Below are 12,394 nucleotides of genomic sequence, written 5' to 3'. Positions count from 1 at the left end.
GCCATCTACCAGGAATCACCAAAAGAGTGAGTACCCTAATGTGGGAGGTTGCCCATGGCTCTTCTGCGAGCCTCTGAATCTCAGACTCTCTGGGAACCTGGTTAAGAGCAGCAGGGATCTGAGGACTACTGTACAGATGGTGATGGCAGGAAGATAACTTTCAGGCCAGCTATGAGGACTGCAACTATTACCAGGGGTAGGTAGGGCGAAGATGGAGGAGAAACCTTCCTCCACAAGTGCAACCATGTGACTTCTTTTCCTTCTGGATTCCCACACCACGTCAGCTGCAAGGTCTGAGCCTGGCTCGCTTAATTGATGACACCTTCCCCAAATTGAACTTGGCTTTGGAGCAGTGACAGGGCTCGCCTTTCCACCCAGAAACAACAGACAGACTTTTCTAAGATGACCCAGCCCCACCCCTTGTTACAGTATGAGTTTTTGTCCCTGCAGGGTGTAGCTGGGAGGAAAGGAATGCTACCACATGTTTGATTGAACCCTCAAGTCCATGAGACCGCCCTTCTCCTCACCCTCCAGTTCTCAGTGAACATTATATCAGGGTTAAGAAACCAATACTCACAACAAGAAGTGAAAAACCAAGAGAATGCCCTTGCTCTTAGGTAGTACACATTAATGCAAAGGAACACAATGAATGAGTTGACATTCTTTAGCAGTTCAGAAAAAATTGTGTGTGTGCGTGTACACATATGTCGAGAGTGATAAAGCCAATTGGGCAAAGTATATACAAAACATTAGTGAATCTGGGTGAAGGGTAAATGTGAGGTCCTTGTGTTTTCTTGCAATGTTTCTGTAAGTTTGAAATTGCATCCAAAAAAGTTACAAAGAAAAGAAAGTATATGTGTGCTAAATTAACAAGGTGCTCAGCTTGGTGTTTAGAAGAGCCAAGCAAAGGGTCCAATTCTTTTTCTTGTGCTAAACCCACTCAGAAACTGGAGAAAATTGTGATCACCTCATTCCTCTTCCCAAGGGTCACTCTGGATACTCTTAAGCTTCCTGGTATGGAAAACATCCTGCTTGGACAAGAGCTTTGATTATAAAAATGCACTAGATGCCTGGAGCCTGAGATTGGAATCTTTGCAAGGGACTGCTGGATGAGATAACATGGAGGGTGAATTGTGGGTACTACCCCATAAGGAGGCCAAGGCAGGGTCAATATGGAGAGAAAACTTGCAGTATAAGACTCCTAGGGCAGTAGGGGCTGGAGTTCTGGCCTTGCCCTTAGGAGCTCACAGTTTAATAGAAAAGTGAAGCTACTCATAAGCAACTCCTAGTGTGGAAAGTGATCAGGGCAGGAGGAAGAGGTCACAGAGGAAGTCCTCTAGGGGCCAGAGCACTGAGGCTGCTTGGGGGAGTTTTCTAAGGACAACTAGAGAGACACAGAGAGGCAAACAGAAATGTCCTGCAGTGTGGCCTCCTGATAAAATCCTGCATATGGCATCCCACTGGCTCCTCACTACCAAAGAGGGAATCCTCCCCTGCAGCCTTTACAAGGTTCAAGGTCTGAATGCTCACCCAGCTCCCTCGGTTTCAGCCATTTTTCCACCACCAGTCCTCTCTTCTGTTTCCTCCCAAACCCTGCTCTTCCTCCAAGCCCAGCTCCAGTCTGCATGAAACCACTCACACACACCTGATGCTTTCCTACCTTCCTTGCAATGCCTTCCTGTTACATCCCCAACAAGCCCCATTTTTCTTGCCTTGCAAGACCGTTCTGCAAAGTCTGCCCCCTTCCAACTTCTCAAGCTGCTCCCTGGAGAAGTCATTTGATTCTGAAACAATATGGCCATTAGTATGATTTGGTTGTTCAAACATTTAAATCTCCCTTGGGATGCATGAACAGAAAGAGCTATTCTGAACTGACTGATCCCACCACATTCTCTGCAGTTCAGATGCTTCTGGGAGCCATTCTTGAAAATCCTGACAAACCAACACTGGCTGTTTCAGAAGACACTCAGTGTGGAAAAGCAACCTTGTCAATGAACAGTGAAAGGAACCAAGCTTGTTGGGACTTATGCCAACTTGGAAAGGTTTAATCCCAGCAACTCAAGAGTTGTCATGAAAGGAGGAGTTGAGTTCTGGGTAGCAAAGATTTCAGAACTAGGGCCAATGAAGTTTGGAGATACAAGGACTCCGGACTCCAATGGCAAGGACCACTTTACATCATGACACGCTGTCACATGTGGTGTGCGCTTCCTGTTGCAAGAGAAAGCCAGTTGAAAATGGGGAAGCATATAGACTTGTCTTGCCCATAGAAGCTCTCAAATGTTTATTAGGGTAGTCTCCAGCGATCTAGGGTGACCTGAGAAAAATAAGGGCAACATGATGCTGAGGTTTTCATTTAAAGGGCTTTTCCTTTTTCAGTGAGTGAGAGAGAGAGAGAGAGAGAGAGAGAGAGAGAGAGAAAGGGAGAGAAGCATCAACTCGTAGTTGTGGCACTTTAGTTGTTCATTGATTGTTTCTCATACATGCCTTGACTGGGGGCCCCCAGCTGAGCCAGTGACTACTGGCTCAAGCCAGCGACCTTGGGCTTCAAGCTAGTGACCATGAAGTCATGTCTGTGATCCCACGCTCAAGTCTGGGACTAGGCGCTCAAGCTGAGGAGCCTGCCCTCAAGCCAGTGACCTTGGGGTTTCGAATCTGGGTCCTCAGCATTCCAGGTCGATGCTTTATGCACTGAGCCACCACCTGGTCAGGCAGGGCTTTTCTGTTGGGGACTGAAGGCCAACAGGGTCTTTGCAGTTTAGAGTTTTGGGGGACAGAGGTATGGGGAACTGGCAATAAGCTGATAGTCTGCCCAACCCCCCACTTCACTTGTTCTGTGAAATTGCTAAAGGCTATTTTTTTCCACACCTTCATGTTAGCTATGGTGCTGGATTATTTATACTCCTCCTATCCCCCATGTCCCTCAGAAAGACTTGAGGCAATTTATTTTATCCTTTGTTTTGTGAAGTTAAGATGTTATGTATGGTGGGAGTTTTCTGCACTTGGTAGAATTCTTGGGATGCCTTGGAAAAGTGACTTTGTTTTAATAATTTCTTTCATTTGCTAATGGCCTCACTTTGCCCTATAAATAAAGCAGGTAGTGGGGTGGAGGCTTGCTTTTTGCAAGCTATCTCTTGTGTTGCAAAGAGACACCCCCCCCAAGCCCATCCTTTTTCTCTGTAAGCCTATTTTTCTTAATTCCGCACCGTTCCCACTCAGGACCTGGAATTACTAGCCATGCTGGTTCGTGGCACTTTTCCTTTTCTGATGAGTCCATAATACAAAAAGGTCAGAAACCAGGTTTTTTGGTTTGGCACCAAAACTCATTTGGCAAAAAATCCTGTTCTGAACTGACATAGTTATTTATAGCCTTTACTTATTCCACTTAGTTGAATATTCATATGGTCCACTAAGGAAATTTTACATTTTACGGCCCCGGCTGGTTGGCTAAGTGGTAGAGCGTTGGCCTGGCGTGCAGGAGTCCCGGGTTCAATTCCCGGCCAGGGCACACAGGAGAAGCGCCCATTTGCTTCTCCACCCGTCCCCCTTCTCCTTCCTCTCTGTCTCTCTCTTCCCCTCCCACAGCCAAGGTTCCACTGGAGCAAAGTTTGCCCAGTGCTGAGGATGGCTCTGTGGCCTTTGCCTCAGGCGCTAGAATGGCTCTGACTGCGGCAGAGCGACACCCCAGAGGGGCAGAGCATCGCCCCCTGGTGGGCATGCCGGGTGGATCCCGGTCGGGCGCATGCGGGAGTCTGACTGCCTCCCCGTTTCCAGCTTTGGAAAAATACAAAAAAAAAAAAAATTAAAAAAAAAAGAAATTTTACATTTTATGATGGAGTGTTATATGTACCATATTAGCTTTCAAAAATGTAAAAAACTTTCAATTCCAAAACAAATCTGGCTTCCAGGATTTTGTAAGGAAATGGGAACCACTGTTAAGTGCATCCTACTTTTTAGGTGTTTAATGAACTTTCTTTAATGACATGGTGAAAGTAAATAGTAGCTGTATGTGTTGTTTGCTTGTTTGTTTTTATTGATTTTAGAGAGAGGTAGGGGGAGAGAGAGAGAGAGAGGGAGAGAGAAACCCTTATCTGCCTCTGTATAGGCTCTAACTGGGGATCGAACCAGAATCCTTTGCACATTGAGAGGACACTCCAACCAACCAAGCTATCCGACCAGAGTTGCATATAATTTTTTTCTTTTCTTCTGTTTTTTTTTTTTTTAATTTTTGTTTATTAATTTTAGAGAGGAGAGGGAGGGGGTAGGAGCAGGAAGCATCAATTCCCATATGTGCCTTGACTGGGCAAGCACAGTGTTTCGAACCAGCAACCTCAGTGTTCCAGGTCAATACTTTACCCACTATGCCACCACAGGTCAGCTCTTCTGTTTTTTAATAAACATACAAGTCGGCAACCCTGTATCTAGCTCTGCAACTTCTGGAACATTTTATTGTTCTGTGAGATTCAATTCTGACTTCACAGATTTAAGCTTGATTGGAACAGAGGTTGCCAGCTGGTAGCCACACTGGCCAAAGTGAACCTGCAGGCACATCATGTTCACCTCACACAGTACTTTAATTTGGAATGTGGACAAAAAGAATAGTTTCCAGAGTTTTTTTCTTTTAATTTATTGATTAGAGTAGAGAGAGAGGGTGTGTGTGTGTGTGGGGGGGTAGTGGGAAACATGCAGTTGGTTTTTGTTTTTTTTTTCTTTATAGGGACAGAGAGAGTCAGAGAGAGGGATAGATAGGGACAGTAACGGAGAGAGATGAGAAGCATCAAACATCAGTTTTTCCTTGCGACCCCTTAGTTGTTCATTGATTGCTCTCTCATATGTGCCTTGACCACGGGCCTTCAGCAGACCGAGTAACCCCTCGCTCGAGCCAGCGATCTTGGGTCCAAGCTGGTGAGCTTTTTGCTCAAGCCAGATGAGCCCGCACTCAAGCTGGCGACCTGAGGGGTCTTGAACCTGAGTCCTTAACATCCCAGCCTGATGCTCTATCCACTGCGCCACCGCCTGGTCAGGCTGCAGGTGCTTCTTGTACGTGCCTTGACCTGGCAAGCCCAAGGTTTCAAACCAACGACCCCTGCATTCCAGGTCCACACTTTACACACTGTGCCACCACAGGTCAAGCTCGTTTTCAGTTTCTCTTGAAAATTCAGAAGCTTCTGACAACAGTCCTGCATGGCACACAATCAGCTGAAACCAAGAAGCAGGTGGGCCTCTCAGTTTTCCAGCTGACCCCTCTGTCTACTCAAACACCCAGCTGGCTTCACTGCCATTGCACGAACTAGAGAAGACTGCCTTTCCCACGGGAGGGAGGATTGCTGGTCACCAGCTCCATGTAGGAATGGTGCTCCAGACAAAACTGCCACACAAAACCAGGAGGCTCCTGTGCCAGGGAAGGCCTGGAGCAAAGGGCGCTGGAGGCTGGGAGGCCAAGAGCCACTTGCTCGACTCAGTGCACTCCTTAGCAGATGACAAAAAAATTTCCCTTAATTAGAAATTCCTTCTCCCTTTCACAGAAACTCCTGCAGCTGCAATTGTTAGGAATATTGTCACAGCCTGTCTGATGCCCAGCTGTGGAAAGCCTGTGTGGATGGAATATGGTCTTTTGTCCACAAGGATGGCAGTCTTGTTTTCTGAGAAAAGTTTCAAAAAATGGTATTAGTATATTTGATTTTTTTTTACAGGGACAATATAAAGCAAAATAAAAGTTATAATTTTTGGTTATTCAACCAATACGTGTCCAAACAAACTCATCATAGCACTTAGCAGTTCCCTCTTATCCATGGTTTCACTTTCCAAGGATTCAATTATCCGCGGTCACCTGTGCCCAAAAGTATTAAATGGAAGATTCCAGAGATAAACAACTCTAAATTATAAATTGCATGCCATTCTGAGTATTATGGGGAAATCTCAAGCCGTCCCATCCCATTCTGCTTGGGATGTAAATCACCCAGCTGTCCAGCGTATCCATGCTGTATATACTCCCTGTCCCTTAGTAACTTTAGCTGTCTCAGTTATCAGATCAACTGTTGTAGAACTGCAGTGCTGTGTTCAGGTAACCCTCATTCTACTTATTAATGGCCTCAAAGTCATTTACTGGAACTTTTATTGCAGTGTGTTGTTATAATTGTTCTATTTTATTTTCATTGTTGTTAATCTCTTACTGTGCCAAACTTATAAACTTTACTTTAGGTAAAATATGTACAGGGAAAAAACAGTACACATAGGGTTCACTACTATCTGCATTTACAGGTATCCATTGGGAGTCTGGGAACGTATTTCCCTCAGATTAGAGGGGCCACTATATTGGTAAAATATGCTACTCTTATAGAGATGGTCTGTTTAATGGAAACAGACAGAACTCTCTCCCTCAAACACAAAGCATGGAAGACAATATAAGAAACATCTATGTATCTGTCATCACAAATGAACACATGTAGGCCTGACCTGTGGTGGCACAGTCGATAAAGCCTCGACCTGGAAATGCTGAGGTTGCCGGTTCAAAACCCTGGGCCTGTCTGGTCAAGGCACATATGGGAGTTGAAGCTTCCTGCTCCTCCCCCCTTCTCTCTCTCTCTCTCTCCTGTAAAATAAATAAAAAAATTTTTAAAAAACCACAAAAAACAAAACAAACAAACAAAAAAACCACAAATGAACACATGTAAAATTCTGCCCCCTGTGCCTTTTTAAAGAAATAAAGCACTCATCATCTCAGTGAAAGCTGACGTCCTTTCCGCTTCCCCTTTGCTTCTCTAAATCTCATTTTCTTTACACCACCATTCCAGAAGCAAATATATGAAGTTAGTATTTCTACTGCCACTAGTTACCATTTTCCTATGTAGAAAACAGAGTGGTTGTCTTTCATTCAATATTGTTTGGGCCCTGGCCGGTTGGCTCAGTGGTAGAGCGTCGGCCTAGCGTGCGGAGGACCCGGGTTCGATTCCCGGCCAGGGCACACAGGAGAAGCGCCCATTTGCTTCTTCACCCCTCCGCCGCGCTTTCCTCTCTGTCTCTCTCTTCCCCTCCCGCAGCCAAGGCTCCATTGGAGCAAAGATGGCCCGGGTGCTGGGGATGGCTCTGTGGCCTCTGCCTCAGGCGCTAGAGTGGCTCTGGTCGCAACATGGCGACGCCCAGGATGGGCAGAGCATCGTCCCCTGGTGGGCAGAGCATCGCCCCATGGTGGGCGTGCCGGGTGGATCCCGGTCGGGCGCATGCGGGAGTCTGTCTGACTGTCTCTCCGTTTCCAGCTTCAGAAAAATGCAAAAAAAAAAAAAAAAAAATTGTTTGAGTTCTAGCAGAGTTGATGCACATAAGCCCACTTACAAATTTTAACTGTTGTATAGTATTCCATCATATAGACCAATATACCCCTATTAATCTTTCCTTATTGACTGACATTTAGGTTGTCTCTAAATTTTTGCTGTTATATAGAATGCTTCTGTGAGCAAAGACTGTGCATATACATCTGAGATTCTCTAATATATGTAATTAGAATAGGGATTGTTGGTCAGTGTTATACATTTTCAGCTTTGCTAAATACTATACTGGTCAATTGCTGTCCCAAGTGGCCATGTCAACTTACATTCTTGCTTGCAACGAATGATAATTCCCATTTTCCCATACCTTTACTAACTGCATGGTCAGGCCTTCAATATTTAAAATATGAAGATGCATTTAAAACACCTAAAAACAGGGCACAATTAAAAGCAAAGTGAAGATGAAGATTTTCGATTTTCATATATCTCATTGGTGTTTTAGTTTGCATTTTCCTGACCTTTATAATATATATATATATTTAAAAATTTTTTTGTGTGTGTGGCAGAGACAAAGATAGTCAGAGAGAGGGACAGATAGGGACAGACAGACAGAAAGGGAGAGAGATGAGAAACATCAATTCTTTGTTGTGGTTCCTTAGTTGTTCATTGCTTGCTTCTCATGTGTGCCTTAATGGGGGGGGGGGGTTGGAAAAGCCAAGCCAGCGACTCCCTGTTCAAGCCAGCGACCTTGGGCTCAAGTCAGCAACATTTGGGCTCGAGCTAGTGACCTTGGGATCATGTTGATGATCTCTGTACTCAAGCCTGTGACCCTACACTCATGCTGGCAAGCCTATGCTCAAGCCAGATGAGCCTGCCGCTGGTGACCTCGAGGTTTCTAACCTGGGTCCTCAAAAGTCCAAGGTCAATGCTTTATCCACTGCACCACCACCACCAGTCAGGCTTGACAATTCTTGAATCTTTAAATTTCTTCATAAATATATCAGTTTTTATATATAGTCAAGTTGGCAGTTTCATCTTTTTATTTATTTATTTATTTATTTTTTATTTTATTCATTTTAGAGAGGAGAGAGAGAGACAGAGAGAGGAGAGAGAGACAGGGGGGAGGAGCCGGAAGCATCAACTCCCATATGTGCCTTGACCAGGCAAGCCCAGGGTTTTGAACCGGCGACCTCAGCATTTCCAGGTCGACGCTTTATCCACTGCGCCACCACAGGCCAGGCAAGTTGGCAGTTTCTTATCTACAGTAAAAAAAAAAATCCCATTGGTATGTTGATTGGAATTACATTTATAAATTCATTTTGGGAGAATTCACATCTTTATGAAGCATTCCCCCTCATGAACATAATATATTTCTCTATTAATTCAAAGCTTTATTCTCGATACTTCAGTTTGTTGCTATCAGACATAGGCTTTTTTCTATTACATATTAAAATTAGTTATTACTGGTACTCAGAAACATTACTGATGTTTGAATGTTGATCTTATTCTGAACAACCTTTATTCAATTCTCATGAGTCCTAATATGAGAGTTGATAGATGCTCTTGAGTTTTATATATACTGTAGATCAGTGGTCCCCAGCCCCTGGGCCGCGGACCAGTACCAGTCCATGGGCCATTTGGTACCAGTCCGCAGAGAAAGAATAAATAACTTACATTATTTCCATTTTATTTCTATTTAAGTCTGAACAATGTTTTATTTTAAAAAAATGACCAGATTCCCTCTGTTATATTCGTCTAAGACTCACTCTTGATGCTTGTCTCGTAAGTTCGACAATTATATTTAAAAATATCACAGTTTTTACGCCGGTCGCATAATTTTATTTATTTAATTTTAATTTTTTTTTTTTTTTTTTTTACAGAGACAGAGAGAGAGTCGGAATGAGGGATAGACAGGGACAGACAGGAATAGAGAGATTGAGAAGCATCAATCATTAGTTTTTCGTTGCACATGGTGACATCTTAGTTGTTCATTGATTGCTTTCTCATATGTGCCTTGACCGCGGGCCTTCAGCAGACCGAGTAACCCCTTGCTCGAGCCAGAGACCTTGGGTCCAAGCTGGTGAGCTTTTTGCTCAAACCAGATGACCCCATGCTCAAGCTGGCCACCTCGGGGTCTCGAACCTGGGTCCTCAGCACCCCAGTCTGACGCTCTATCCACTGCGCCACCGTCTGGTCAGGCCGGTCGCATAATTTTATTTTGTGATTTATCCGTCCCACCCAAAAGGCCAGTCCGTGAAAATATTTTCTGACATTAAACTGGTCCGTGGCCCAAAAAAGGTTGGGACCACTGCTGTAGATGACAAAATCTGAAAATGACAAATCAATGTCTCCCTGTTCAGCCCCTTTGTTGCATTTCTTTTTTTTTTTTCCTGTATTTTTCTGAAGCCTGGAACGGGGAAAGACAGTCAGACAGACTCCTGTATGCACCCGACCGGGATCCACCCAGCCCACCCACCAGGGGGCGATGCTCTGCCCCTCTGGGGCGTCGCTCTGTTGCGACCAGAGCCACTCTAGTGCCTGGGGCAGAGGCCGAGGAGCCATCCCCAGCACCCGGGCCATCTTTGCTGCAATGGAGCCTCGCTGCGGGAGGGGAAGAGAGAGACAGAGAGGAAGGAGAGGGGGAGGGGTGGAGAAGCAGATGGGCACTTCTCCTGTGTGCCCTGGCCGGGAATCGAACCCAGGACTTCTGCACGCCAGGCCGACGCTCTACCACTGAGCCAACCGGCCAGGGCCGCATTTCTTATGTCATTATAGCATTAGCTGGTACAATGTTGAGAATTTGGGGTGACAATGGGTATTATATCTAGTTCTTGACTTTAATAAAAATGTTATTTAAGTTATCCCATTAAGTATGATGATTGCTATACATTTAAAAACACACTTTAGGCCTGACCTGTGGTGGCGCAGTGGATAAAGCGTCGACCTGGAAATGCTGAGGTCGCCGGTTTGAAACCCTGAGCTTGCCTGGTCAAGGCACATGTGGGAGTTGATGCTTCCAGCTCCTCCCCCTTTCTCTCTCTCTCCTCTCTCTCCCTCTCTCCGTCCTCTCTAAAAAATGAATAAATAAAAAAAAACCAAAAAAACCCCCACACTTTAAAAAACTATTGTGGAGCCTTGGCCAGTTAGCTTGGTTGGAGCATCATCCTGATATGCCAAAGTTGTGGGTTCAATTCCCGATCAGGGCACATACAAGAATCAATTAATGAATGCATAATAAGTGAAACAAGTCAATGTTTTTTTTCCCTCTTTCTCTAAAAAAATCAATAAAAAGAAACTATTGTGGGAAGATCAAATATATACAAAAGTAGAAAAAAAAGTATAATGAATCCTCATTGACCCTCATTTTCACAGATGGTGGTAATCTTTTTCATCTACTTTGAATACTTTTTTTTTTTAAAGAAGTAACATGCAAACTTTTTTAAAAATTTTTTTATTTATTCATTTTAGAAAGGAGAGGGAGAGACAGTGAGAGAGAGAAGGGGGGGAGGAGCTGGAAGCATCAACTCCCATATGTGCCTTGACCAGGCAAGCCCAGGGTTTTGAACCGGTGACCTCAGCATTTCCAAAAATACTTTTTTTAAAAAGATTTTATTTATTCATTTTAGAAGAAGACAGAGAGAGAGAGAGAGAAGAGAGAGAGAGAGAGAGAGAGAGAAGGGGGGGAAGAGCAGGAAGCATCAACTCCCACATGTGCCTTGAAGAAGCAGCCCAGGGTATTTTTTTGAACCGGCGACCTCAGCGTTCCAGGTCGGCGCCCCATCCACTGCGCCACCACAGGCCAGGCTACTTTGAATACTCTTGAAAGAAGATTCTCAGGATTCCCTATATCATATAGCATACATTAAAAAAATTCTTTTTAGAGCAATTTTAGGTTCAAAGCAAAATTGAGCAGAATATATATGTAGAATGCATTTTTTTAAGTTTTATTTATTTATTTCAGAGAGAGAGAGAGAGAGAAAGGCAGGAGGGAGGAGCAGGAAGCATCAACTCCCATATATGCCTTGACCAGGCAAGCCCAGGGTTTCGAACTAGTGACCTCAGCGTTCCAGGTCAACGCTGTATTCACCGTGCCACCACAGGTCAGGCGAATGCATTTTTTTTTAAAGCTCAGAAAATTCCTTGTTTTTGCACTTCTCAATAATGTTGGTTAACCTTATGAACACTGACTTTGGTAAGTGACTACAATTTTTGGTTTGGTTACTAGAAAGTTTAGAGCTTTATGTTCAGGGTTGCATGAAGTAATTTTTTCCCTCTGTTTTATATCCTCACTCATTTTACTTTCTTTTTTCCCTTTCCCCGCTCATTTTAACCACACTATTCCATATTTTAGGTATCTGTGTAGGCAGATACAGAAAAAAGGTAGGTCATAAATAAATGCTTACTCAGTATAATTGGTAAAAATCCGGCCCGACCTGTGGTGGCGCAGTGGATAAAGTGTCGACCTGGAACGCTGAGGTCACTGGTTCGAAACCCTGGGCTTGCCCAGTCAAGGCACATATGGGAGTTGATGCTTCCTGCTCCTCCCCTCCCTCTCTCCCCCTTCTCTAAAATGAATATATAAAATCTTAAAAAAAATAAAATAATTGGTAAAAATTGCATTGAGATTTTTAAAAAATGTAATGATTTTAGAGAGAGAGCATGACTAGCAATTACAGCCTAGGGAGAGGTAAGCTGTGAGGAGAAGGGCGTGTAGCCCAGTGTGCTCAATAAAATCTGTCCCTTTAGCTTCTAACCCAGTGGTAGAAGGATGTAATTTTAAGAAAACTGTCTACTTTGAGACATATTTTTCTTTTTTAAATTGATTTTAGAGAGAGAAAGGGAGGAGAGAGAAGCAGAACTCATAGTTGCCTCACTTTAGCTGTTCATTGTCTATTTGTGTCTTGATCGTGGGGCTCAAGCTGAGCCAGTGACCACTTGCTCAAGCTAGCAACCTTGGGATCATGTCAGTGACCCAGTGCTTAAGCTGGTGAGCCCACGCACAAGCTGGTGACCTTGGGGTTTTGAACCAGGGACCTCACTGTTCCGGGTTGACACTCTATCTACTGTGCCATCAATGGTCAGGCATTTTGAGAAATCTTGGATGAAAATTTCTAAATATAAATTGCAGGTAT

This window comes from Saccopteryx bilineata, chromosome 10 (genome assembly GCF_036850765.1).
Source record: "Saccopteryx bilineata isolate mSacBil1 chromosome 10, mSacBil1_pri_phased_curated, whole genome shotgun sequence".
Taxonomy (NCBI): domain Eukaryota; kingdom Metazoa; phylum Chordata; class Mammalia; order Chiroptera; family Emballonuridae; genus Saccopteryx; species Saccopteryx bilineata.
This window is presented reverse-complemented; position numbering follows the sequence as displayed.